Genomic DNA, 27,321 nt, shown 5'->3' with positions numbered 1-27,321 from the left:
TGCTCTCACGCAGTCAAGTGATGCGATTTAGCAGGTTAGAGTTCACTAAGCTTGAACTTTGCACCGCACCAACTTGCGAAACTCGACGCATGACCCCGCGTTTCCGGTCTGACGCATTCGCGTGCGTATAAATGGAAGTCTATGGAAGGAAAAGTCAAGTGTGACCGCACCTTTAGCCCGAGAGTAAATGACACTAACCAAACCAAGCCCAAAACTAGCCCAATGGTAAATGACATTGGGCAAAACAAACCCAAAAATAGTCCAAATAGTAAATGACACTAGTTAAAACAAGCCCAAAACTAGGCCAATAGTCAATTACACTAGCCGAAACAAGCACAAAACTAGCCCAATAATAAATGACACTAGCCAAACCAAGCCAAAAACTAGCCCAATGGTAAATGACACTAGCTAAAACTAGCCCAATAGTAAATGACGCTAGCCAAAACAAGCCCCAAACTAGCCCAACACTAGGCAAAACAAATCCAAAACTAGTCCAAATAGTAAATGACACTAGTTAAAACAAGCCCAAGACTAGGCCAACAGTAAATTACACTAGCCGAAACAAGCACAAAACTAGCCCAATAATAAATGACACTAGCTAAAACTAGCCCAATAGTAAATGACACTAGCCAAAACAAGGCAAAAAACCCCAAAACTAGTCCAATAGTAAATGATACTAGCCAAACCAAGCCCAAAACTGGCTCAATGGTAAATGACACTAGCCAAAACAAGCTCAAAACTAGCCCAATAGTAAATTACACTAGCCAAACCAAGCCCAAAACTAGTCCAAGAGCAAATGACACTAGCCAAACCAAGCCCAAAACTAGTCCAAGAGCAAATGACACTAGCCAAACCAAGCCAAAAACTAGTCCAATAGTAAATGATACTAGCCAAACCAAGCCCAAAACTGGCTCAATGGTAAATGACACTAGCCAAAACAAGCTCAAAACTAGCCCAATAGTAAATTACACTAGCCAAACCAAGCCCAAAACTAGTCCAAGAGCAAATGACACTAGCCAAACCAAGCCCAAAACTAGTCCAAGAGCAAATGACACTAGCCAAACCAAGCTCAAAACTATCAAAATGGTAAATGACACTAGTTAAAATAAGCCTAAAACTAGCCCAATGGTAAATGACACTAGCTAAAACAAGCACAAAACTAGCTCCATAGTAAATGACACTAGCCAAAACAAGCCCAAAAATAGTCCAGTAGTAAATGACACTAGCCAAACCAAGCACAAAAACTAGCCCAATGGTAAATGACACTAGCTAAAACAAGCCCAAAACTAGTTCATTAGTAAATGACACTAGCCAAAACTAGCCCAAAACTAGCTCCATAGTAAATGACACTAGCCAAAACTAGCTCCTTAGTAAATGACACTAGCCAAACTAAGCCCAAAACTAGCTCAATAGTAAATGACACTAGCCAAAACAAGCCCAAAACTAGCTCCATAGTAAATGACACTAGCCAAAACTAGCTCCATAGTAAATGACACTAGCCAAAACTAGCTCCTTAGTAAATGACACTAGCCAAACTAAGCCCAAAACTAGCTCAATAGTAAATGACACTAGCCAAAACAAGCCCAAAACTAGCTCCATAGTAAATGACACTAGCCAAAACTAGCTCCATAGTAAATGACACTAGCCAAAACTAGCTCCATAGTAAATGACACTAGCCAAACCAAGCCCAAAACTAGCTCCATAGTAAATGACACTAGCCAAAACTAGCTCCTTAGTAAATGACACTAGCCAAACTAAGCCCAAAACTAGCTCAATAGTAAATGACACTAGCCAAACCAAGCCCAAAACTAGCTCCATAGTAAATGACACTAGCCAAAACTAGCTCCTTAGTAAATGACACTAGCCAAACTAAGCCCAAAACTAGCTCCATAGTAAATGACACTAGCCAAACTAAGCCCAAAACTAGCTCCATAGTAAATGACACTAGCCAAAACAAGCCCAAAACTAGCTCCATAGTAAATGACACTAGCCAAAACTAGCTCCATAGTAAATGACACTAGCCAAAACTAGCTCCATAGTAAATGACACTAGCTAAAACTAGCTCCATAGTAAATGACACTAGCCAAACCAAGCCCAAAACTAGCTCCATAGTAAATGACACTAGCCAAAACTAGCTCCATAGTAAATGACACTAGCCAAAACTAGCTCCATAGTAAATGACACTAGCCAAACCAAGCCCAAAACTAGCTCAATAGTAAATGACACTAGCCAAAACAAGCCCAAAACTAGCTCAATAGTAAATGACACTAGCCAAAACAAGCCCAAAAGTAGTCAGTGGTCAATTAACACAAGTCAAAACAACCCTAAAACTAGCCTAATGTTCAAATAACACTAGCCCAGAACAAACTCAGGCAGAAATGAATCCCAAACTTATGAAATGAACTTTAGATTAAGAGATATTTAAACATGTATAACATAAACATTAAAGATATTCTTAATTGCAAATCAGACTTTTTTTTAAATAACATATACTTTTTATTAACATCCTGGAGAGAGGTCAATGCCAATCTGTTACCATAGAAACGTAAACATCTGCACGCACACACACACACACACACACATACACTGCATGCTGCACCTGACAGAAGTGTGTTTGTGCTCTGTTTCATCATCTTAACACAGTTGTTATCACTGGTAGAATATATATTAAGTAGAGGTAAATATTTCACAACCATACGACTGATGTAATATATCAATGCTTTAAACTCGTGGAATAAAAAACTACTGTTAAAAGCATCCCTATTTCCACAGACTTGGCAACCCCAAGTGTGTTATTATGAGTGGGTTTATGGCGCCATCTAGTGGAAAAAAGCAGTCACTGTCAGTCATCTGCTTTGCATATAGCATAAAAATACAGTCATAGTGCGGGTAGTTACTTCTACTATTATTAACACTAATTACATCATTAAAATTGTATTTATATTACCTTTATAATTACTGTATAACTAAAATTATTTTAGTTTTATGGTTTTAGTTAAGTGGTTTAATGGTTACCTTAAGCAAAACTATAAAACCGAAATAATTTTGTTGCTTGAATTAAATTAAACCGTTTTAAAAAACATTATTTTAGCTAGTTTTCAAGGAAATCTTTCTAGAATTTTATTAAAACAAAAATAGAAATAAAAATAAAATATTATAACTATAATTAACATTACAAAACTACAATAAAACACCAACTATTTACCTAATTTAAAATAAAATCTAATCATAATTAATTATGACATAGTATTAATAATGACATAACTAACCAATTACAGTCAAAGACGCAGTCAATTAAATGCACTATTGTGCAAATCTGTAACAGGGATCACACATCATAACTAACAAATTTGTGCATTAATGTATTTATGTTTTTATTTATTGAGATTTTAATTGGTTTACATTTGATATGTAACAGCATCACAAAGCTAAGGTTTTTATTTCTGCTGCTATATATATATATATATATATATATATATATATATATATATATATATATATATATATATATATATATATATATATATATGTATATATGTATATATAACAATTTTTATTTTATTATTAAATTTTTTTGCTAAGAGCAACATAATTTTCTTCTGCCATTACATATAATTGCATGCATGTATTGTTTAATTAAATATTTCATTTAATTATCTAAATATGCATTCTGTTTGTTTTTTTCTCCACAGAATGAGCTTGTAATACTGAAAAGAAACGTGACGTTCTCAGTTAAAGCCGTGTTTTCATTCATAAATGCCTGATATAATGACTGTAAAATAAACTCTGACCTTCAGCTCTTCCAGATAATATGCGTGGCGTTAGATCACATCAGGTGAACAGTGAAAAGATGAGCTTATTATCTGAGATCATCTCTTTATCTACCATTACACATGCATATATATCAGTCACTATGATAATAAACATGAGGAAATGTCCTGACCACATTTATGACTATTCAAATATGCATTACTTTTTTTTTGCAATGAAATCCAAATCTAATCATGACAAACTAGAGATCGTTGGAAAGGTCTAAGACTTCTGAATTCATAATTTACCATGATTTGTTCATTTATTTTTGTTTCATAGAAAGACAAATAGATTTAAACACATTTACTAACATCCTGTGGTACCCTTTATAGTTACATATTTAAACCATAAGACTGAAATCTAAACATAAAGCGATCATGACAAGCTATATATCATTTGAAAGCTTAAAATGTCTAGCTTCCATATCTGGTTTTGGACAGATATTCAAAATATACCTAAATTAAATACCTAAAATACCTATATAGTATATACCAAAAATATACTATATAGGTATAGTAATATCTATACTTAGATATTACTGGGCAACAGTTATTTATTAATTTGCAACAAGAATACTTTTCAGAGTTGTAAAAAAACATTGCTACTTTGCTACAGCAATCCACATTGTAAAATGTTTTTAGATGTTTTTTTAGGCTAAATTCTGATCAAATACCACCAAACTGCACATACTACTTTTAAATTTGATGTCTGCTTCATAAAAATTGTAAAAATTAAGAGAAAAAAACAGTTTATATTCTTCAAAACAAAATCGAGGCGCTCTTGTATGGTCATCAATGACAATCTGGTGGTCATGCTTGGTACTGCGGCCAAACTAAATCTTACTAAAGGCTCTTTTTTTGAGATATCAACTTTAAATTTGGAATATATTTATTGCATTTATATAAATATATTTAATTTTTGCATAAAACAGGTTTGGCAAAAAAAAACTATGTAACATGATAAAATATATAGTATTGTTTTATTATTTTCATAAATAAAAAAGCACATAACTTTTGATTTATTTAACCTTTTAAGCACTTTTCACTTAAAAAAGTTACTGAGAATTAAATTTAATTAAATAAATGTTACTTGTTTCTTTCATGTTCTGTTTATTATAATATAAAGAAGTATTGATACTGTTACTAGCCTAAGTGTTCAATTACAGAAACAGTTTCTGAGAATTTTATTTTATTATTATTTATCAATATGTAATGTCATTAATATTATTACATTTATATATTAGTATATGTATTTTGCTCCTTTTTTATTTTGTTTATTATAATGTAAAGATGTACTGATACTGCCACATTGTTTTATTGTACATTACTAGCCTATATGTTAAATTAAAAAAAGTTTCTGAGAATTAAATTGCATTACATTTATATTTAATTTAATTTAGTATTTAATTTGAATATTTTATATCAGTAATGTTAATAATATTATCCCTTTTATATATTTATATAATCTATTTATTTTAGTTTCTTTCTTATTCTGTTTATTATCATGTAAAGATGTACTGACACTGCCACGTTGTTGTTCATTACTATAAATTAAATTAAAAATAAATTCTGAGAAGTCATAAACATTACTCCCAGGAGGCGGGGACTACAACCGTAGGCGCGGTTAACTTTACCGCGACCCAATAGCAGCCACAGTGTGGGCGTGGTCTCCACGCCCGGTCTCCGCCTAGGGAAACTCGTGAAGTGTCCGTGATTGAAAGTGTAAGCTGGCGAGGAAAAGCGCTCTTTCTGGATTCAGTCCGTCTGACAGCGACTGATTTCCAGCTAAAACTCGACCAGGTCAACTTTTCTCCTCCTTCAACACTATTTATACCTGTTCAACATTCATCTGGAGCCGCTCCTGTCAGGTGATAGCCGTCTTTCACTCTCTGAAGTGTTTGTTGACGACATTACAGACTTGTTTACGCGCTTCCTTTAGGTTAAATATTATAAATAGCGATGTTTTTATTGAATATCGATCATAGTATTCGCATCACATAGCTTCATTTTGTATTTATTTAGCGTGACGTTCGTGAAAACAGGTTAAAACATCAACCACAAATACTTCCTACAAACTTACAACTAGCACAAGTAAGCTTATACACAAAATATGTATATTTTAAAGCATCTAATCAAGCGTTTATGATGTTAAATATAATGTTAAGTCATGCTAATATTGATAGTTGATCAGTTACTGGTTGATTTGACGTATTAGCTTTCTGTTGCCTTTAGAGTCTCTGTCATTTGTTTTGATTTAGTTTTTCAGTCTCCTTTAATGTTGTTGTCCGTTTACAGCAGTGTGAAAAGTGCTTTGAATATAAACAGAGTCGAGGAAACTATTCAACTTTAGGCTTTCTGCTATGATTTCAATGTAAAGTATATGAAACGCCATTTTTTATTAAAGGGACAGGTCACCAACATATGAAAACGCATTTTATTCACCCCTCAAGTGATTACAAACATTTATAAGTTTCTTATTTTCTGTTAAACACTAAAGAGGATATATTAAACCATGTCAGATTGCTATTAACTCCAATAGTCAATGAAAAAGCAAAGATATTCTGAATATCAATAGCTGCTGCATACCAACATTCTTCAAAATATCTTCTTTTGTGTTTAACAGGAAAAAAAAAACAGGTTTGGACAATACACCATGACAGATTTTTCATTTTGAGTGATTTGTTACTGTAATCTTGTTGCATTCTGTTGCTCTTTTTAGATAACTGACAGTAGTATGTTATGCATATGATGTTTATGTACATATTTATGTCATGCTGCAGGGTATTTCAGCTGTAAACTGGTTTAAAAGTCATGTTCACACATGCGGAAACCTGAAACTTCACTGTTTCGGAACTAGAACTAGTTCCTAAATGAATTAACAAGTATAAGAAATTGTATTGTAAGAAATTTCATTTTAAGTAATTGTAATTAAATGAACAGTAAACCCTTACTTTACTTTCTCAGTGCATTAGTAATTTACGTAATAATTAATAGTGGTATAATCATGTACAGTATATCTACTTAACTCATTACACCAAAAAACTGGTTTTACTATATGCACTGATAAACTCAAACTAAAATAATGTTGCTTGAACAAAAATGAAAAATATTTTTAAATAAAAACATGTTTTTATCTAGTTTACAATGACATATTCATCATTTTTATTTCACTAAAATACAAATAAATACAAATTTATTAGATTTGAGTAAGAATTTTCAAGATTTTTAAAAATTCTATAAGGAACAAGAATCGCTTAATTGTAAAAAAACACAAGATTTTTAAGTAATTAAAAATAAATAAAAATAGAATAATAATTTATGAAAATAAATAAAAATTATATAAATTATAACTAATAAAAATTATTGTAAAATTAACTCATTCACTTGCAAAAATGAAAATAATGTAGTTATTTATTGAATTAATTTTATTATTTCAAAAAAGTGCTGAATTTATTTATATATTAGTGCTAGAATTTATTTATTTAGTTTTATGTTTTCCTTTGAGTAAATCAGCTTGAGTTTTCATTAATTATATTTTAAATATTTTAATAATTTTCTACATAAAATCATGTTTCCTCACACAGAAATCTGATACATCACTGTTTGAAACGTTGATCGCTCTGTATTGATCTTAAATGTGTGTGTGTGTGTGTGTGTGTGTGTGTGTGTGTTTGCTCTTTCTCTGGATGTCGGGCTCCTCCTGCTGTGGATCTGCATCTGGATCGTGTCTGCGCTGGTGAGTTTATTTCCAAAAGAAACACACTTTCACCGTCCTGCGGTCAGCGGATATCTTTGACTTTTGGGGGTTTTCCAGAAAAACTCTTTGATCTATTTGTAGAGCAGGAAACTGTCCTCAGATCAGCATAATTACACTTTATGCTTTCAGACACACTTTAAGATCAAAAACACAATCATGAATATGTAAATGAGACTGATGTAGAGGAGAGGCTTGTGCTATTTTGGGTGTTCGGATCAAATTACATTTACAGGGATTTTTATATGTACTCTTGTATATTTTTTATTGTTTTTTTAACCTAACATTGGGTCAAATATGGAAAATCTCAATCTTTCATATATTTAAATAAAATTAAATGACATTTTTTTTAGCTTAACTGTTGGGTTTGTCCATATTGACCCAACGTTGGGTTAAAACAACCCAGCGTTTTTAAGACTATACCTGCATAAAGCTAATTAAAGGTGTAGTTCAGGAAAAAAAAATTCAGTTTAAAAAATAAATATATATAATAATATAATATATATATATATATATATATATATATATATATATATATATATATATATATATATATATATATATATATATATATATATATATATATATATATATATATATATACTATGGTAGTCAGTGGCTATAGATATATTCAGTTTACGGAAGTGATTTTATATTATAATAATAATATCAGTAATAATAATAATAATAATTAATCTATATAGCATTTTTAATCCATAAAATGCAGCTAAAAGTGCTTTAAGATCCTAAAAAAATATTAAAACCATCATCAACATATATGCTTATCTAATTTTTAATAATATGAGCATAATTATACTTAATGCTCTGAGACTCGCTGGTTCAAGCCTCGGCTGGGTCAGTTGGTGTTTCTGTGTGGAGTTTGCATGTTCTCCCCGTGTTGGCGTGGGTTTCCTCCGGGGGCTCCGATTTCCCAGACAAATCCAAAGACATGTGGTATAGATGAATAGGGTTGGCTAAATTGTCTGTAGTGTATGAGTGTGAATGAGTGTGTATGGGTGTTTCCTAGTGATGGGTTGCAGCTGGAAGGGCATCCGCTGCGTGAAACATATGCTGGAATAGTTGGCGGTTCATTCGGCTGTGGCGACTCCTGATTAAAAGTGACTAAGCTGAAAAAAAAGAGGAGTTTGTGATATGTTGGGTGTTCATATCAAATTAAGTTTACTGAAAGTGATTATTATAAATACTCTAAAAAAATTTAAAAAACAAGTAGTTTTAACTCAACATTGGATCAGATTTGGAAAACCCCAACTATACATTTTCTCGATTAAAATTAAATGACATTTTTTAGCTTAAGTGTTGAGTTTGTTCATATTTGACCCAACGTTGGGTTAAAACAACCCAGCATTGTTAAGAGTATACCTAGATAAAGCTAATTAAAGGTGTAGTTCAGCAAAAAGGAAAAAAAGTACTGTTTAAAAATGTAGAATAAATAAACAAATAAGGCACCCCATTGACTTATATGGAATCTTCTGTTCTTACTATGGTAGTCAGTGGCTATAGATTTATTCAAATTACTGAAGTGATTTTATATAGTAATAATAATAATAATGTTATGTAGCATTTTTAATCCATAAAATGCAACTCAAAGTACTTCACAAGCGTAAACAAATATTAAAACCATCATCAACATAGAAGGTAATCAAATCTTTAATAATGTATATATATATATATATATATTAAAGTTTACAGAAATAATTTCATTTAAAACTAATAATAATAATTTAATTTATAAATCACTTTTTGTCCATAAAATGCAACTCAAAGTGCTTCACAAGCTTTAATAATTAAATAAAACAAATATTAAAAACATCATCAACAATAAAGGTAATCAAACCTTTAATAATCGTATGAGCAAATAAAGATAATAATAAATAATAATCATATGAGCATGTTTAAAAATGATGGGTGATTTTAACTGAATTGTTTTGTATGTAACTTTAGCTCATATATTAATAGTGTAAGTTAATCAGGTTTCTTCTCAATTGTAGAAGGTTAATGTGTTGGGTTATTTTTATTAATTTGACATGGACATCACAATTACACTGGACAACCAAATGCATTTGTTTAAGTGTTTTAGCAGACTTGCTAATTCTCAACACCTGGCATGGGACGATAACCGTTTTCAAGGTATACTGCGGTTTGGAAAAGTGCTTGACTATGTGTAAGATTTATTATTTACTTTTTTGTTGTTGTTTTTAGGACAACAGTATCTCCAGCAGAAAAGATATCCAGAGATGCTGTTTTAAATCTGTGTTTTTCACGCTAATGAAGACAGCGGAAGTCTGTGATTCAATTGAATGGGGTGTATGCCTAGCTAGTGTTGTTCCCATACTGATAAACCTCCGGTGACCAGTTATTGTGAGATTATTTCCATTTTTTTTGTTCCTTTTACAGCATCGATGTTGTAATGAAATTAAAATACAATCAGTTAAACAGACTTTGGCATTCATTTAGTTCCTCAAGCGTAAAACGAGACACAAAGCCGTTTACTCGCATGCGCCTGTCAGAATCGGCAGGCTAGCACAGACGCTCCATTGATTATACTGGGGTAAAATAAATGCTCATATTATAAAGACATGGCGGGGGGAAATGTAATTTAATGCAGTGCTTCTTGTACAATCTGAGAGCCACTTTATATCGGATATCACTCAGTCAGTGGAGATTGTTGATTTTGAAAGAAAACAAACCTTAAACGTGCCGATTTTCCATTGGCGTACAGCTCACCGAAAGCGCTTAACCCAGGTTACTGGCAAATTAAAAGTCCCATACTTCAGCATATACCCTATTATTCAGTCTGACATGTTTACTGCTCCAAAATACTCTTTCAAAAAATAAGATGTATTGTTTTCAAAGGGTAAAAAGTTGTAGTTTTTAACCCAGACATTTAGAATGAATATATTTTACAGAAGTCATCACAATACTGTGAAACAGTGATATTTTACTCAAGGATATCACGCCGTCAGAATCTGATACCGGCCCATGCCTACTCCACAGGAAGCTTGACAATATGGAAATATGATAAATACATATACACAGCATTATAATTCTTGACATAAAATTACTGAAGGCAAAAGCAAAGGCGACATGCTCCAACAAACAGTGCAAACACGTCTGTTCTGTTTTTAACCACTTTTTAAGTACACTATTAAAAATATTCACATTACTTTCTGATTTTAGGCTAACAGGTCAATCATTCCTCAGTTTGGCTTCCTTTACAGAGAAAACAGACGGACTAAAGGAGGTCTTACACTTTGGCAGTAGACGGTCACCATTAGCAGTTGCCCGTGTGACTCTGTGGTCCCGCTGATTAGATCAGAAAACAGCACTGGAACATGATCATTTAAACCTTTAAAAAACTATTTAAGATCATTAAAGTTATAAAAAACCATCAAAACTAAAAGGTTATGTTTACATAACTTCACAATGATGCCATCGCACAGGCTTTAAGTCCATCATGTTAACGGCTTGTTTATGTATTGAGTCAGTTAATGTGAGCTGTGTGAGGGACACGAGCGGAGATGAGTAGAACAGGTCTGTTGATCAACTCCAATGCAAAAAAGTGTGTATTCAGGAAAATACGCCGTCATCAAGAGTCACACTAATGCTGAGTGTGTGTTTTCAGCTGAAGATTCGCGTGTGTGTGACTCGCATGTGATTCTTTGTGTGTGTGTTTCTGTGTGTTTGCAGACTGTGTTGTTTTTCACTTCCTCTAATACTCGATTAGTTTGTTCAGTTTTCTGCAGAACGAATCTAGCAGAGTAGTGTTTGTGAAATGCTGAAGTTTCACCGTGTGTGTGTGTGAGAGATAGCTCTTGTTTACCTGCTGTTCTACTGTCTGATCTTTCAGCATTGGTGTGTGTATTGATCACAGTTTTTTCATCAGTGTGTGTGTGTGTGTGTGTGTGTGTGTGTCTGATAGTCGTCTGCACTGGGAGTAATGGCAGGAATTTCTGATTGGAAGTCATTAGCTTGAGCGAGTTTCTCTCGTTTCTGGAGTTCTCTTTAATAATGCTGGGTTGTTTTAGCCCAATGTTGGCTCAAATTTGGACAAACACAACCATTGGGTTAAAAAGTGTCATTTAGCTGTAAATAAAAGTATGAACCAGTTGTGTAGGAGGCAAACCGGCTCTGTGGTTAGCACTGTGGCCTTACAGTAAGAAAGTCACTGGTTTGAGTCTCGGCTGGGTCAGTTGGTGTTCCTGTGTGGAGTTTGCATGTTCTCCCCGTGTTGGTGTGGGTTTCCTCCGGGTGCTCCGGTTTCCCCCACAGTCCAAACACATGCGCTACACGGGGACTGATGAACTAAATTGGTCGTAGTGCATGAGTGTGTGTGTGTGCGTGCGTGAATGAGTGTGTATGGGTGTTTTCCAGTACTGGGTTGTGGCTGGAAGGGCATCCGCTGTGTAAAACATGCTGGAATAGTTGGTGGTTCATTCCGCTGTGGCGACCCCTTATGAATAAAGGGAATGAGCCGAAGGAAAATGAGTGAATGAATGAACCTGTTGTTGAACTTCTCACAAAGTTTTAGTCCATATTTAATCCAACGTTGAGTTAAAACAACCCAGCTTTTTCAGTCTGATTTTAAACTAAAATTGACCTAAAACAAGATAAAAGTCTATAATTTTGGCTGATTAGTTCATGAATTGTTTATTGTTCATATAAATAAATATATTTGAGCAGAATTCTGTAAAAATCAACACACAGTCGTTAGATTTATAACCCTTTTAGCACGTAGATTTATTTTACTGAATGGGAAATGAAAAGATCCTCCACGTTGCTCCACATTAATAAAAAATGTCAGGTCTTACCTGCAACTTGAGAAGCTCAGACTTTCCCTTAAAAATAAAACAAAGAATTTCCATGTGATACGGAATCCATTTATTGAGTACTTTAACAAGAGAGCAGGGATTGAACCCTAGTACAAACACCTCAAATCCCTCCTTATTTTATTTTATTTTATTTTATTTTATTTTATTTTATTTTATTTTATTTTATTTTATTTTATTTTATTTTATTTTATTTTATTTTATTTTATTATTATTTTTTTATTTTATTATTTTTTTTTATTTATTTATTTATTATTATTTTTTTATTTTATTTTATTTTATTTTATTTTATTTTATTTTATTTTATTTTATTTTATTTTATTTTATTTTATTTTATTTGACTTTTTCTGTCTTTTTCCTGTATTTCTGTATTTGTTTTTAGTTCTCTTATACATATAATATTAACATAAAGTTACAACTTTTTGTTTAAAAGAAAAAAGTATACATATGTAAAAGTTATAATTTGTACTGATGTAAAAAATATAATAAAGAGAGTCTTTAATATATATATATTGCATCTTTAGTTTAATTCATGTTAATTTTTCGCACATTTTAGCAAGAAATTCATTGTGAAATCTGGACTAAAGCAAACTTTGTGCTGTAAAGCATAACTTACATTTAATTAAAATAGTTTTATATACACAGTGCTCAGCATATATAAGTTCACCCCTCACAAATCTCTCTTTTAAATTCATATTGTTTAATAGGAAGCTCTATATTATTATATTTGTGCATATACAGATTAGTCAGTACTGAAGCCAAATCTGGAGCTGATCTAATAAAATAACTTATGATAATGCTTCAAAAACTAGCACAGCCGAATGTATATGTTATAGAAAAATATTAAATACAGATTTAAAAAGAGGAAAAATCAAGAGAAGCAAAAACATTAAAAATTAAGTAGAAATTGTAATGTTTTTTGCAATATTTTGCTTGAGTTTAATTGTATTATCTTTCAATTTCTGAATATGTTTGGTGACTAAAATATAATTGTAATAAATAAATCTGTTTAATAAATCTGCTTAGTTTAAATGCACCAAAATACACTGCCTATATTCACTGAGAAATGGAGGAAAATATTCATTTTGGGCTGTACTCAATTATGCTGAGCACTGTATATGACCCAACATTGAGTTAAAACAACCCAGCATTTTTAGATGGTAATTTTAAATATAATTTACCTTAAAAAAAGAAAGCAGTTTTTCTAAATGTTTAAATTCGGCCGGTTCATTCTAGAATCTTTATTTATTTAATTATTTTTTATTTTGTGCATGCGTCTTTAGTTTAATTAGTGTCGATTTTTGCGCAAATTGCTTGAAAATCAGTGTGAAATCTGCACTAAATCAACCATTGTGTTCAATTATCATTTACATTTAATTGAAAATAAAAATAATTGTCTATATTTGACCAAACGTGGATTTAAAAGCAGCCAGCATCATTAATAGCGTGACTTTTGACCCGCGGCGAGCTCTTGACTTTGACCTCCTCCAGCATTGTGTAAGTGCTGATGAAGGGGTCAGAGGCCTGATAAACAGCCGCTCAAAGGTCTCGAAGGCGCTCCTGCGAGATGTTTTTCTAGACTTTACTCACACACACACTCATGCTCAGTGTGCAGTTTTTCCTCCATTGTGTGAAGCTCAGCAGAAGTGTGTGTGAGGGTTTTTTTAGATAACACACAGACCTTCAGTCCAGCGCTGATAACACACTTTATATTTATATGTATGTATCTCACCGCTGTGGTTTTACCCTTATAAAGACATGCGGGAGAGGCTATTAATAGATGAGCACAACACATCAGGAGTCTTTAAGAATCAGAGTCTGGATGATGGATCAATGCTGGTTTATATTATAGCATGATGTTTGCTTTTACACACCGAGCTGAAGAGTTCATTCATGAGCAGTGTATATTTGCAGGACTTGTGTAAATATTGATCACTTGTATTATTATTCAAAATATTGAACTGTTTTATTATTATTTAAGAATGTAGAGCACTTGTATTATTATTATTTATTTATTTATTTTTTAAATAAGTTGTAGAAGTTTTATAATAACACTTGTATAATTATTGAAATATAGTCACACGTCTTGATTATTCTATAGTCGTTGATGTAGTGCACTTGTATCATTATTAAAAATATACAACCGTTTTATTATCATTTAAGAATGTCGAACACTTGTATTATTATTATTATTTTTTAAATAAGTTGTAGAATTTGCATAATAACACTTGTATAATTATTGTAATATAGTCAAAGTCCCTTTAAGGCAAGTCATTTCACTCTGCGGCCTTCTTTGAATCGCCTCTTGTCAGTCCAAACAAATGCACTATAGGGGAATTGATGAACTAAATTGGCCGTAGTGTGTGTGTGTGTGTGTGTTTTTGTGCAAGAGTGTATGGGTGTTTCCCAGTGTTGGGTTGAAGCTGCAAGGGCATTTGCTGCATAATACATATGCTGGATAAGTTGGCAGTTCATTCTGTTGTGGCGACCCCTGATTAATAAAGAGATTAAGCTGAAAAGAAAATGAATGAATGAATGAGAACACTTATTATTAACACATATTATTATTTATTTTAAATAGAACACTTTAATTCTTATTAAAAATATCGTGCACTTGTTTTATTAAATAAAGTTAGAACACTTGTTTTGATATTAAACATGTAGAACACTTGTAGTATTATTGTTATTTTTAAATAGGACGCTTGTGTTATTATTTCAAATGTAAAACCCTTAATAATTCTGCAAGTAAAACCCTTGCATTGATAAAAATATAGAATACTTCCTATATTTATTAAAAAACAGAGCACTTGTATTATTATTAAAGTATACAACACCTATGTTATGATGAATATAGGACCCTTAAATTGTTAAAGAATATAAAACAATTGTGTTATTGTTAAATAAATAGAACAGTTTTATTATTAAAAATATAGAAAAAATGTATTATTATTATTATTAAAAAGTTACTAAAACCCTTACACTTTTATTATTAAAAATATAGAACACGGTGGTATTATTAAAAAGGATAAAATACTTGTATTTTAAAAATATAACACTTGAATTATAAAACATACTGATTTATTTCTATATGTAAATGCTATTTGTAATTAGCATTTTGGAATTATGATTAGTTTGAAATAATTGATAAAATATAAATATTATTATTGAAATTGTGCAAATACATCTTTTTCCTTTATACTAATTGCAAATATGCTTAAATATGAATATAAATTTAAGACTCAAACACTCAATAATGCATGTAAATCTTTCTGTTTTGACTGATTATTTAGATATTTTAAATAATAAAACATAGATATTCTTATTGAATTAAAATAATACATTTCTTTTTCTTCATAGTAATAGTAAATATGCTCAATAATGAAAATAATGTCTTAAATGTAGAATAAACACTGAGTTTTCTTTATGACCTGGGCTTTGTGAGATTCATTTTGGTATTAGAATTGTCTTTTTATGAATATGCAAATTACTATTGTAATGAATATTGAAATATTGAGTATTGAGATTCAAAAGTTGTGTATGTTTATTAATTTAATCATTTATTTATATTATTGCAATTAATAAGAATTTGAGTCCTAAAAAATCTGATATTTAAATTTTATATGAATAATAAATTATATTATTTAATGTTCATGAATAAAAATACATGTATTATATAATATTATTGAATAAAGTACATAATAAATATTTAAATATTCAATATTTATATTGGGTAGTGCAGTGGCTCAGTGGTTAGCCCTCACAGTGGCCTCACAGTAAGAAGGTCGCTGGTTTGAGTCCCGGCTGGGTCAGTTGGTGGAGTTTGCATGTTCTCCCCGTGTTGGCGTGGGTTTCCTCCGGGTGCTCCGGTTTCCCCCACAGTCCAAACACATGCGCTATAGGGGAATTGATCAACTAAACTGGCGTGTGTGTGTGTGTGTGTGTGTGAGAATTAGTGTGTATGGGTGTTTCCCAGTACTAGGTTGCAGCTGGAAAGGCATCCACTGTGTAAACCATATGCTGGAATAGTTGATGGTTCATTGCGCTGTGGCGACCACTGATAAATAAAGGGACTAAGCTGAAGGAAAAGGAATGAATGAATATTAGTAATAATAAATATTTCTTTACGCTGAATGTTAAGTGTATGGCTTTCATTCACGTTAGCCCTGCAGTTTGATGCTTGTACAGCTTTATAACTAGCACTTGTTCAATATTTCAGACACATTAGCACTTTCTTCACAGTCTGAAATGTTAGTCACGCTGCAGTAAATGCAGAAAGTGCCGAGACCGATATTTCCTCTATCCAAAGTTCATCTGTGGTCATATTCGCTGGTTTAAAGCGGTTTCAGACTCGTGACGAGCTGTACGAGGCGTCATGTGACCCGATGACATCATCCGATATGCAGATTTGCCAGTCATTATGCTAATGTAAGGAGTCAATAACTGCAGATTCATACACTGAACAAAAAGACCTTTGAGATCATTCAGTGTCACAGAGCATCATATGAGGAGTGCTGAAGGAGCTAGCAAACAAACTCAAATAACCTTTTAGGACAGTCAAGTCAGAATTATTCGCCCTCCTGTGCAGTTTTTTTCCTAGTTAAAATATTTCCCAAATGATGTTGAACAGACTCAGGAAATTTTCACAGTATTTTCTACAATATTTTTTCTTCTGGAGAAAGTCTTATTTGCTTTATTTCGGCTAGAATAAAAGCAGTTTTAAATTGTTTTAAGCTCAATATTATTAGCTCCTTCAGCAATATTAGTTTTGGATTGTCTCCAGAACAAACCACTGTTATACAATGACTTGCCTAATTACCCTAATTACCCTAGTTAAGCCTTTAAATGTCTCTTTAAGCTGAATACTAGTGTCTTGAAGAATATCTAGTCTAATATTATTTACTGTCATCATGACAAAGTGAATATAAATTATTAAAACTATTACGATTAGAAATGTGCTGAAAAATATTCTCTCCGTTAAACAGAAATTGAGGAAAAAATAAACAGGGGGGCGAATAATTCTGATAAATACAGACTATAACTGTATGTTTGTAATTGTTTTTAATGTGAAATGAATTTTTGTGCTGCCGTTTCAGACCCCCTGGAAAAGAGATCTTGTATCTCAGTGGGACTATCCTGAATAAAAAATAAATAAATAAATAAACAAATTAAATGTAGATTTTTTTTACAAGATTTCTGTGTATTTTCAGAGCAGAAAGCACAAGAATGGAAGCAAATACCGCTATACGTTTTTATTTTTTATATATAATTATTTTTTTAGGGGTTTTCACCTTTATTGTAATAGGACAGTGGAGATCTAGAAACAGGAAAGTATTGGGGGCTGAGATAGAAGAAAGGTCGGCAAAGGACCTCGAGCCGGGAATCGAACTAGGGTCGCCGTGAACACCTAGGTGCCATTTGTCGATCCACTAACCACATGGCTATTGGCACCGAGTCTGCTATAAGTTTTGAAAAAAGCCATTTTAGGCCACAGATAAATCCTGTAGACCAGTGGTTCTCAAACTGTGCTTTTTTCTAGTGGTACGTGGAGGAATCGCTGAGTAATCAAAGTAAACAAGTGAACACACTTTTAACCCTTTAACGCGTACACTAACACCAATGTGATCAGTAAATTGATTTTAATAGGCTAAACCTTTTATTTAATTTTCCATTGTCTAATGTTTGTTATGTTTTCTATCATTTGATGCTAATCTTCTCCCCATATTTGTAACGGTTGTTGGGGGCGTATCCTGTAATTTTTATATCCCAATGTTGACAGATAAAGTTTAATCTCTTACTTTTCACACACAAAGCCTACTCTAACACACAGTGAGCAGATCTAGTTTCTAATTTAAGTATGTAAATCCAATTCATATATCTAAAATACAAGTTAATGTTGGATTTCAATAATATAGTGCAAATAAGTCATAAATACATGCATCAAATATTTCAAGATTCATCAAAAAGAGTTTAAATATCAATATGATGCTTATATTTATAGCTTATATTTATGAGGTTCAAGGAACATTTCCAGGTGTTGATGAATAGGCTACTTTATGATAATACTTTACATTTAAGCACAGCAGTTTTCTTTTTACTTTTTAAGAACAGCGCCATGTTAACGTTAAAAATACATTTTAAAAGTTTATTTATAGTTTACCTGTAAGCACAGTGCAGTGTTAATGTTCAAACTATTTATAATGTTTCAAGTGGCTTATAATAATAAATATTCATAATAATAAGAATTAATCTGCCACGTTTTTGAACTGTGCAGTGCTGTAGCTGCTTAATTAGGCCTACTGCGCTACTGTATTTCAATACTGGTCATTATGCTGGTACTGCTGTAGACACTATCATTGGTTCTTGTTTCTTTTTTAATGGGTTTAATTTGGTTTCCCACTTATTTAAAGCAGTTTCTACTTCCATTTACCTTCTCAGAATTATTTATTTTGTTCCAAGGATTACAACAGAAGCTGTCCGCAGGTCCTTTCAATACAAAGCTACTTTTGACTGGAATAATCTCCCTATTTTAGATCAATTACACCATGTAGACCTCTTTTCAGGACTAGTTTATTGTCTTTTTAGGCAAGAACTTGTAAATGGTATTAATTTGGTTGCAATTAAAATGTTTATTATTTATTTGTCATCACATGGTTTGCACTTTTTGAGAATATGTTTCTGTCTGCTTAAGCTGTAGGCCGTGGGAGCTGGTTCAGGTGAAGTGTGCTGCTTGTTTGTTGTGTTTAGCTGTCTGTATTTTTTGATGTGTTTGTTGTGAATGACTTTTTAGGGACCTCCTCGAAAAGAAGATAGTTCAAATCCTAAATTCCCCTGTAATTGTTGTCGGGAGTGCAGTTTTAGAGTTTAGTTTTAGAAGACGCTGGATGTAGCTTTGGGGCTCTCCAGCGAGTGTCAACTCGTATTTACTCTCTTAACGACACAAAACTACACACTAGTGGACTCACAAACATCTACGAGTGGCCCAAATCACATTCTTGTGCACTATTCTATGCCATTGTGAAGTAGAACTTGAGTAAATGCACTAAAAAATATCCGTAAATGAGCAGTTTTCTGTATTTCGTGATTAGTGTTTTATTTTTTTCATTAAATATACTTTTGAGTTGCATTATGGGATCTTGATCTTTCTTTCAACAACTTTTAACCTTGAGAAGTTGGAAAAAGTGACTTTTATGAACACTTGTAATAGTTTATAGTGATGCACTCACCGGCCACTTTATTAGGTACACCTGTCCAACTGCACATTTCTAATCAGCCAATCACATGGCAGCAGCTCAATGCATTTAGGCATGTAGACATGGTCAAGACAATCTGCTGCAGTTCAAAGCGAGTATCAGAATGGGGAAGAAAGGGGATTTAAGAGACTTTGAACGTGGCATGGTTCTTGCTGCCAGACGGGCTGCTCTGAGTATTTCAGAAACTGCTGATCTACTGGGATTTTCACGCACAACCATCTCTAGGGTTTACAGAGAATGGTCCGACAAAGAGGAAATATCCAGTGAGCGGCAGTTCTGTGGGCGCAAATGCCTTGTTGATGCCAGAGGTCAGAGGAGAATGGCCAGACCGGTTCCAGCTGATAGAAAGGCAAGAGTAACTCAAATAAGCACTCGTTACAACCGAGGTCTGCAGAAGAGCATCTCTGAACACACAACACGTCCAACCTTGAGGCGGATGGGCTACAGCAGCAGAAGACCACACCGGGTGCCGCTCCTGTCAGCTAAGAACAGGAAACTGAGGCTACAATTCACACAGGCTCACCAAAACTGGACAATAGAAGATTGGAGAAACGTTGCCTGGTCTGATGAGTCTCCATTTCTGCTGCCACATTCGGATGCTCGGCTCACAATTTGGCCTCAACAACATGGAAGCATGGATCCATCCTGCCTTGTATCAGCGGTTCAGGCTGCTGGTGGTGGTGTAATGGTGTGGGGGAGATTTTCTTGGCACACTTTGGGTCCATTAGTACCAATTGAGCATGGTGTCAACACCACAGCCTACCTGAGTATTGTTGCTGACCATGTCCATCCCTTTATGAGCACAGTGTCTCCATCTTCTGATGGCTACTTCCAGCAGGATATTGTTTGGTTAGGTCTGGTTTTGTGGGGGCTGTACTTTAAAATGAAGTTAATATAATCTTAATTCAAGTGATGAAAGATTGTGAAATTTTAACAGTAAACAGAGCTACTGTAAGGTCAGTAGACAGAGCTACTTAGAAGTAATCAAAAAGTAATCAGGTACTTTACTTTTATAAAGTAATTAAAAAGGTATGCTACTTATTACTTTTTAAATAGGGTCATTTGTAATCTATAATCTATTACATTTCCAAAGTAACCTCCCCAACACTGAAAATCAATATGGTTAGATTGCAACTGTAAACTGATCATCAACAGCAATCAACAAACGTGTCGGGTCTTCAGCTTCAGCATTTTAAAACTTGACCAAGTCTTCAGCAGGTTTAGTTTTAATGCCTTTAAATCCCAGCGCATCTTAAAGCAGCTCCACCCAGGGAGTCTCCATCTGTTGAAGGCTGAGATTGAACATTTATTGTGTGGTAAATCACAGACGCTCTCTGTTATTATCAGCGCATGCATTCAGCTCTCTATAGGGTTTACAGCTGACCGCAGATCATTCCAGGACCACCGCGACTTAAAAACAGACCTATTAATTGTGTGTGCGTGCGTGTGTGTGTGTGTGTGTGAGGATGCATGTGTTTTAGAGGTTTAGATCTGGATTTAGTGTTGTTGTATTTATATACAGTGACCACAGGAAATATAAACAGACTTGTATACAGTTGAAGTCAAAATTTTCTTTGTGAATATTTCCCAAATGATGTTGAACAGATTCAGGAATTTTTCACAGTATTTCCTCTAATATTTTTTCTTCTGGAGAAAGTCTTATTTGTTTTACTTCGGCTAGAATAAAAGCAGTTTTTAGTTGTTTTAAAGTCAATATTATTAGCCTCCTTCAGCAATATTAGTTTTGGATTGTCTCCAGAACAAACCACTGTTATACAGTGACTTAATTACCCTAACTTTACCCTAATTACCCTAGTTAAGCCTTTAAATGTCACTTCAAGCTGTATAGAAGTGTCTTGAAGAATATCTAGTCTACTATTATTTACTGTCATCATGACAAAGAGAAAATAAATCAGTTATTACGCATTCATAAGACACCAAATATCGACAATAATACAGACCCGTAGGCAGCCTGGTGGACCTTTCTGCAGTTATTAGCCTCATTTTCTATTTAATTATGAGGTTGAAATAGATTAAGCACTATTTTTTTGCTGGATTAGCTTGTCAGATGGCCATCAACCACACTTTTTGATGTCCCCAAAGCACTTCCTTAAGATTTAGAAAAAAAAAAGAGAATAATACTTATTTTTCAAATACAGATGTATTACACCATATATCATCAGAAAAGGGGATGCAGTTTAAGTTTCAAATTAAATACCAGCCTATAGTTATTTATCAGGCAATCACACACTGGCCAGCATATTCAACTTTCTCCAGTCACGCTGAAACAACAGCCAAAAGAGGATTCCGTCCTAAAGCCTTCTTCTATGGTTATTTTCACAATTAATTATGGCATGGCAATCAAAATAGCGCAAATGAGCTTGTGTATGGGACAAATTCTGGACCTTTGACAGTGAGAGGTGGGTTTTTCAGGTCTTTCGAACTTTTGACTTGTTTACAAAACCATTATTTAAGGGGGGAGATTTTAAAAGTCCGCATTTGTGGATGGCAGGGGTAGTAATATAAATTACAATATAAAATTTTGCGTTATTTTCATCTCTCGCTCTCAGCACGTGCGTCATTACGCTCGGTGCGTCGTCCAGTGACGTAATTTTGAATCGTCCCGCCCCCGCTGCTGAGCTCCAGAGAGGCGGATAGAAGAGCTCCGCGTAGCCGCTCACAGACGCTCCTCCGCCGGCCACAGACTCCGCAGCGCCGCCCACGGTAACCTCCAGCTTCTGGGCTCATTTCTTAACCATTGTAAACGCATTTGAGTGTTTTAGTTCGATTAGATTATAGCGTAAATGTATGACTGAATATTCTGAATGACATAAATCTGTGTGTTTATGTTCGCTTCAGTGGCGTTTGTGTTAAAAGCACGCAACATCTGTACATAACACATTATACATCCAAATAACGCTATAATTCAGTATATTAACGCAGCGAACGCTTGATATTAGCGATGTTTTATGGTAATATTTGATCATAAACACTGATTTCTGCGCTGTCAAACGCAAGACGCGTCGGTTAAAACAAGAAATGTCGCTGAGAGATGCCAAGCTTGAGGTTTTGATGTAGATATTTTAATATTATTTAGTAATAAATATATAACTTTATTATAATGTGAATAATTTTTGACATTTGTCGATCGCGTTTTGATTTGAAAAGAGACTTTTTGTGAAGCAGGCTGACGCTTAATATTTCCATAGCTACTACTAATCCACACACTACATTCACGTCGTATTGTTGTGTTATTACGGTGTAAAATTTGCAATATCGATGTTTTATTCATTATATACGCTTATACTTCGTGGCTGCTGAATGCCTAATTCTGATTGGCTGATGAGAATTCTGTGGTGTGCCGTTATTTTCTGATAAAACACAGATAAAGTAGTTTCGGCAGGTTTTAATCATTAGCTATTTCTTACATAATAATGTAAATATATAGATTTATATACACATTGGATGAACAAACCAATGCTATGTATAGGGATGGTTATCATTAAAGTTTTAACGGTATTACTACTTTTATCGATACCACTTATCGGTTCGGTACTTTAACGTATATAAAACAAATTGAACAGAATTAACAACACTTTATTTTATGATTACGTTTTAAAATGTAAAATAAAACAAAACCGATAATTGTAAAAACAAATAAATAAAAATTGTCCTGGAGACGCAGTGGCGCAGTAGGCAGTGCTGTAGGTAAGAAGGTCGCTGGTTCGAGCCTCGGCTGGGTCAGTTGCCGTTTCTGTGTGGAGTTTGCATGTTCTCCCTGCGTTCGCGTGGGTTTCCTCCGGGTGCTCTGATTTCCCCCACAGTCCAAAGACATGCGGTACAGGTGAATTGGGTAAGCTAAATGTTTGTGAATGAGTGTGTGGATGTTTCCCAGAGATGGGTTGCAGCTGGAAGGGCATCCGCTGCATAAAACACATGCTGGATAAGCTGGGTGGAGCTGCTTTAAATTATACTACTGTAAGCAATGTTTATTCAGCAATAATTCTCCAGTACTGATAGCAGAACCATTACCGTCAGAGCTTATCGATACTTTGGTCTTTTATAATTTAGCACCGATACAGATAAAGAACCGAGTTTTGGTACCCATCCCGAGTTATGTAGCTTATAAGTGAGCTTTTTGTGATTGTTTGAACATATTCGCACACATTAACATTTACATTAAACATTAATTATGAAGCAGTCTAATTGTAGATGGGTTTTTTCATAGTAATTTGTCACATTTGCTTATAATCTTTAAGTGAAACTAACAGCTGGTTGTTTTCAATCACGTGGTTCTGGTGATGTGCTAAACTCAGATGGAGGGCGGGTGGTAAAAACTCAATTGGAGACGGAGGAAAGACCATATTTTTTGTGATTTATACCACATTTCAAAAGGAGAAATAAATAGAAAAAACTCATATGTTGAGCATGATCCTTATATCATGATGAGGGCTGAGCTTTACACTCAACGAGAACATTATATTTGTCTGTCATCAAGGCGGTAGATACTGTATAAGCTGTATGTCACGTGAAAAAATAAATACCCTAGCGTTTGGAAGAGTACTATAGATAATTACTTGAATTAAACTCAGTCGAAGTAATTATATTGTTGCTGTGGCACAACACAACTGTAGTAATACATTCAACAGGCTTCAGTTTTCCATGCTATAGTTATACACCATCACTATTAGTTTACACTAACGTTACAGTATTTATTACAGTTTATCAGATGACTATGCTACAGTATTCTGTAGCGTTCATTAACAAAGAGTTGTACAGTCAGTGGTGTAGTGGTTAGTGTGTTGACACATGCACTCCGGTGCTCACGGCGACCCGAGTTCGATTCCAGTCTCGCGGTCCTCTGCCCCTCTCTCTGCTCCCTATGCTTTTCCTGTCAACACTCTCTACTTTCCTATGCTATAAAGGTGAAAACCCCTAAAAATTAATTATAAAACACATTGTACACGTTATAGACTTTAGTATAGTGTGGTTCAAAAACTTGTTAATTATAAATGAGTTTTTTCCCATGCAGATATCTTCCAGACATCACCAAATAACAGATGAAAGCATACAAAAGCGTGGACGCATGGTCTACATTATTATTTATTTATTAACTTTTGTAACAGTGAAAGGGCTCCACAATAATAACCATCTAGTTTTGTCGCAAGGGTTGCATTTCTTTGTTGTTCAGTCAATGAACTTAACCATCAGCACACATTCACCGCTGCTGTGCATCTCGATGTTCAAGTTGCAGTTGTTTATTCTGCCGAAACGCCGGACAGACATGGACTATTGCAGATTTCATTGCAGAGATTACATGGCAGGGTACATTATTTATATTCTCCTGGATTTTGTATAAGTGTGGTGGTGGTTGCATCTGATTTTTATATAACACATTAACATATTTATACACATAGCTAGACCTGTATATAATCGTTATTGGTGCCGTTAAACAAATTATTGCGTTCAAAAAAGTTTATACATATGGATGTGATGTTATTGAATGAATGTTTATGCTGCCTTTTCTTCCGTTTATCAGCCAGTTTCTTAAACTTTCCCCCCTTTATGAGCGAAAACTTTTGCAAGTCCATAAAAGCTGTTCGGCATTTTTTTATATAGGCCAATTTAAACTATTATAAACAACTTAAAACAGAAACATTTTGATGTTCTGATAGCAATTCGTATGTAGAAGAATCACCATCTCCATCTGAGTCTTGCGCATCATCAATGACGTCATGTGAAAACAACCTACTGTATACAGACTATAAAACCAATCTTTAAAGTTGTAAACAAACATTGGAACTGATTTTACACAAACTATGAACTATATTTATGTCCATTTAAATGTTTAATTCTATTCAGTGTGCTTCTTTGCACTGCTTTTCATACATAGACCAAGATGGCGGCGCGTAAATGTCTCAACATCTCTCCATACTTCGAATTTTTGTCTCATTTCTAATCCAAATATCGAAAAATTCTTAAATCAAGAAGCATTTTCCAGACAGGCAGAAAATATAGTCTTATTGTAGAAATACTATGTCAAAATTAAGTGAATTTGTGTTTAATAAGCAATCTGCCAATGGGGTAAGCATATATATTATAATTTCAAAGTGAAAACAAGATTATTTAGCTTGTTTTAAGGACAAAAATCACTTAATTTTGACTTAATATTTTTAAAAACAAGACAATATCATTTGCTTTCCAAGAAAATGCTTCTTGATTTAAGAATTTTTTAGATATTTAGGCAAGAAACGAGTAAGAAAAGCATGTTTTTACAGTGTGTACATGGTAAAAAAAAGTAACTAATTAAGTACTTGGACCTGTTAAGTTGTATACTTATAATTATGTACATATTTAATTTACTAAATCATTTTAATGCAACTGTTTTACCTTTTTTACGTCAACTAATCACTTTCTACAGTGTAATTGCCTGTAAATTTTTCAGCTGTTTTACACCGAATAGTTTATTTACAATATAAAGTTCTCCAGTTACAAAGCTGTCAAATAACTGAAGCATGTGTAGAATGTGGAAACACCGAGAGACTCTGTTTCTGCATTCCTGGAGGCGTCTGTAGAATGTGCCTGATTGTAAATCAATATTCTCTATTGATCTTGAAGACTTGAGGATGAGGACTTTGGAAAAATGTTCTCAATTTTGATGTACATCAGTTGACGTGCTGTAAATTCATGACAATATGGAGTAAAGAATGTCTGACAGCGGTGTTTGTTAGGCCTGTTGCAATAATCAATATATCCACTTATCACGTTTAAGTCAAAATTATTCGGCCTCCTGTAAAATTGTAATTCTTATTTCAATGTTTTTTTAAGTGAACGAATATATTTTTTACAACTAATTTTAAACATAAAGGTTTTAATACCTGATTTATTTTGTCTTTGCCATGATGACAGCTCATAATATTTCACTACTTATATTGCAAGATACTAGAATTGAGCTTAAAGTGACATTTAAAGGCTTAACTATGCTAATTAAGCAAGTCATTCGACAGCAGTGGTTTAGCCAATATATATAATAACTTTGAGAATAAAAAGTTTTGAAAGTGTTTATGCTTATTAGCATTGTAATGGTGTTATATAAACTTTATATAATCACTTGCATAAATTGGTGTTAAAATGACAATAGCGGAAGTCCTCATATAGCTGGGTAAATTCAGAGCACAGTGAATGAGAGAGAGTGCAACGAATAATGTTTTACAAGCCTATTTGCTGAAATAATAAAAGAAAAACTCCACAATGATGTTATAAAGGCTTTCAGAAAAAGGGGAAAAATAGTGTGAGACTGATAACAGCAGGGAGAGGAGAGAATAGCGTCAAATTGACTGTCCTGTCCCATAGACGCTGCATTAGAAACACCTAAGCAGTAATTCGGTTTTTGTAATTTGACGCAAAGATTATATAATACATTCATAAATACACACACACATATATATATATATATATATATATATATACACACACACACACACACGTTTTTCTTAAAATCTAAATATTAAAAACTTTCAAGGATTTAAGATTACGATGACTGTTAAACATGTCATAACAGGCTTGTGAAAAGAGTCCATCAGAGAAAAAAAAAGCCATTATAAAAATCCTTAGCTTTAGTCCTGTATAAGTCAGAAAAATGTCATTGATGTTGGTCTTAA

General features: G+C 33.4%; 1 protein-coding gene across 6 annotated transcripts in view; it reads left to right on the top strand.

Annotated features, from left to right (window-relative positions):
* Positions 1-5,648: 5,648 nt before the first annotated feature.
* Positions 5,649-27,321, top strand: part of epb41l3b (erythrocyte membrane protein band 4.1-like 3b) — a 97,744-nt gene continuing 76,071 nt past the window's right edge. For 3 of the 6 annotated variants that reach the window (XM_056446771.1, XM_056446780.1, XM_056446753.1), the window contains exon 1: positions 22,284-22,384. The gene's annotated coding sequence lies outside the window, so the exon portion shown is untranslated. Of the gene's footprint in view, positions 5,678-22,283; positions 22,385-27,321 lie in introns of those variants that run through there. The other 3 variants (XM_056446798.1, XM_056446788.1, XM_056446806.1) reach the window with 2 other exon arrangements.

This window comes from Danio aesculapii, chromosome 2 (genome assembly GCF_903798145.1).
Source record: "Danio aesculapii chromosome 2, fDanAes4.1, whole genome shotgun sequence".
Taxonomy (NCBI): Eukaryota; Metazoa; Chordata; class Actinopteri; order Cypriniformes; family Danionidae; genus Danio; species Danio aesculapii.
The sequence above is the reverse complement of the archived record's forward strand: the minus strand, read 5'-3'. Positions and strand labels throughout refer to the sequence as shown.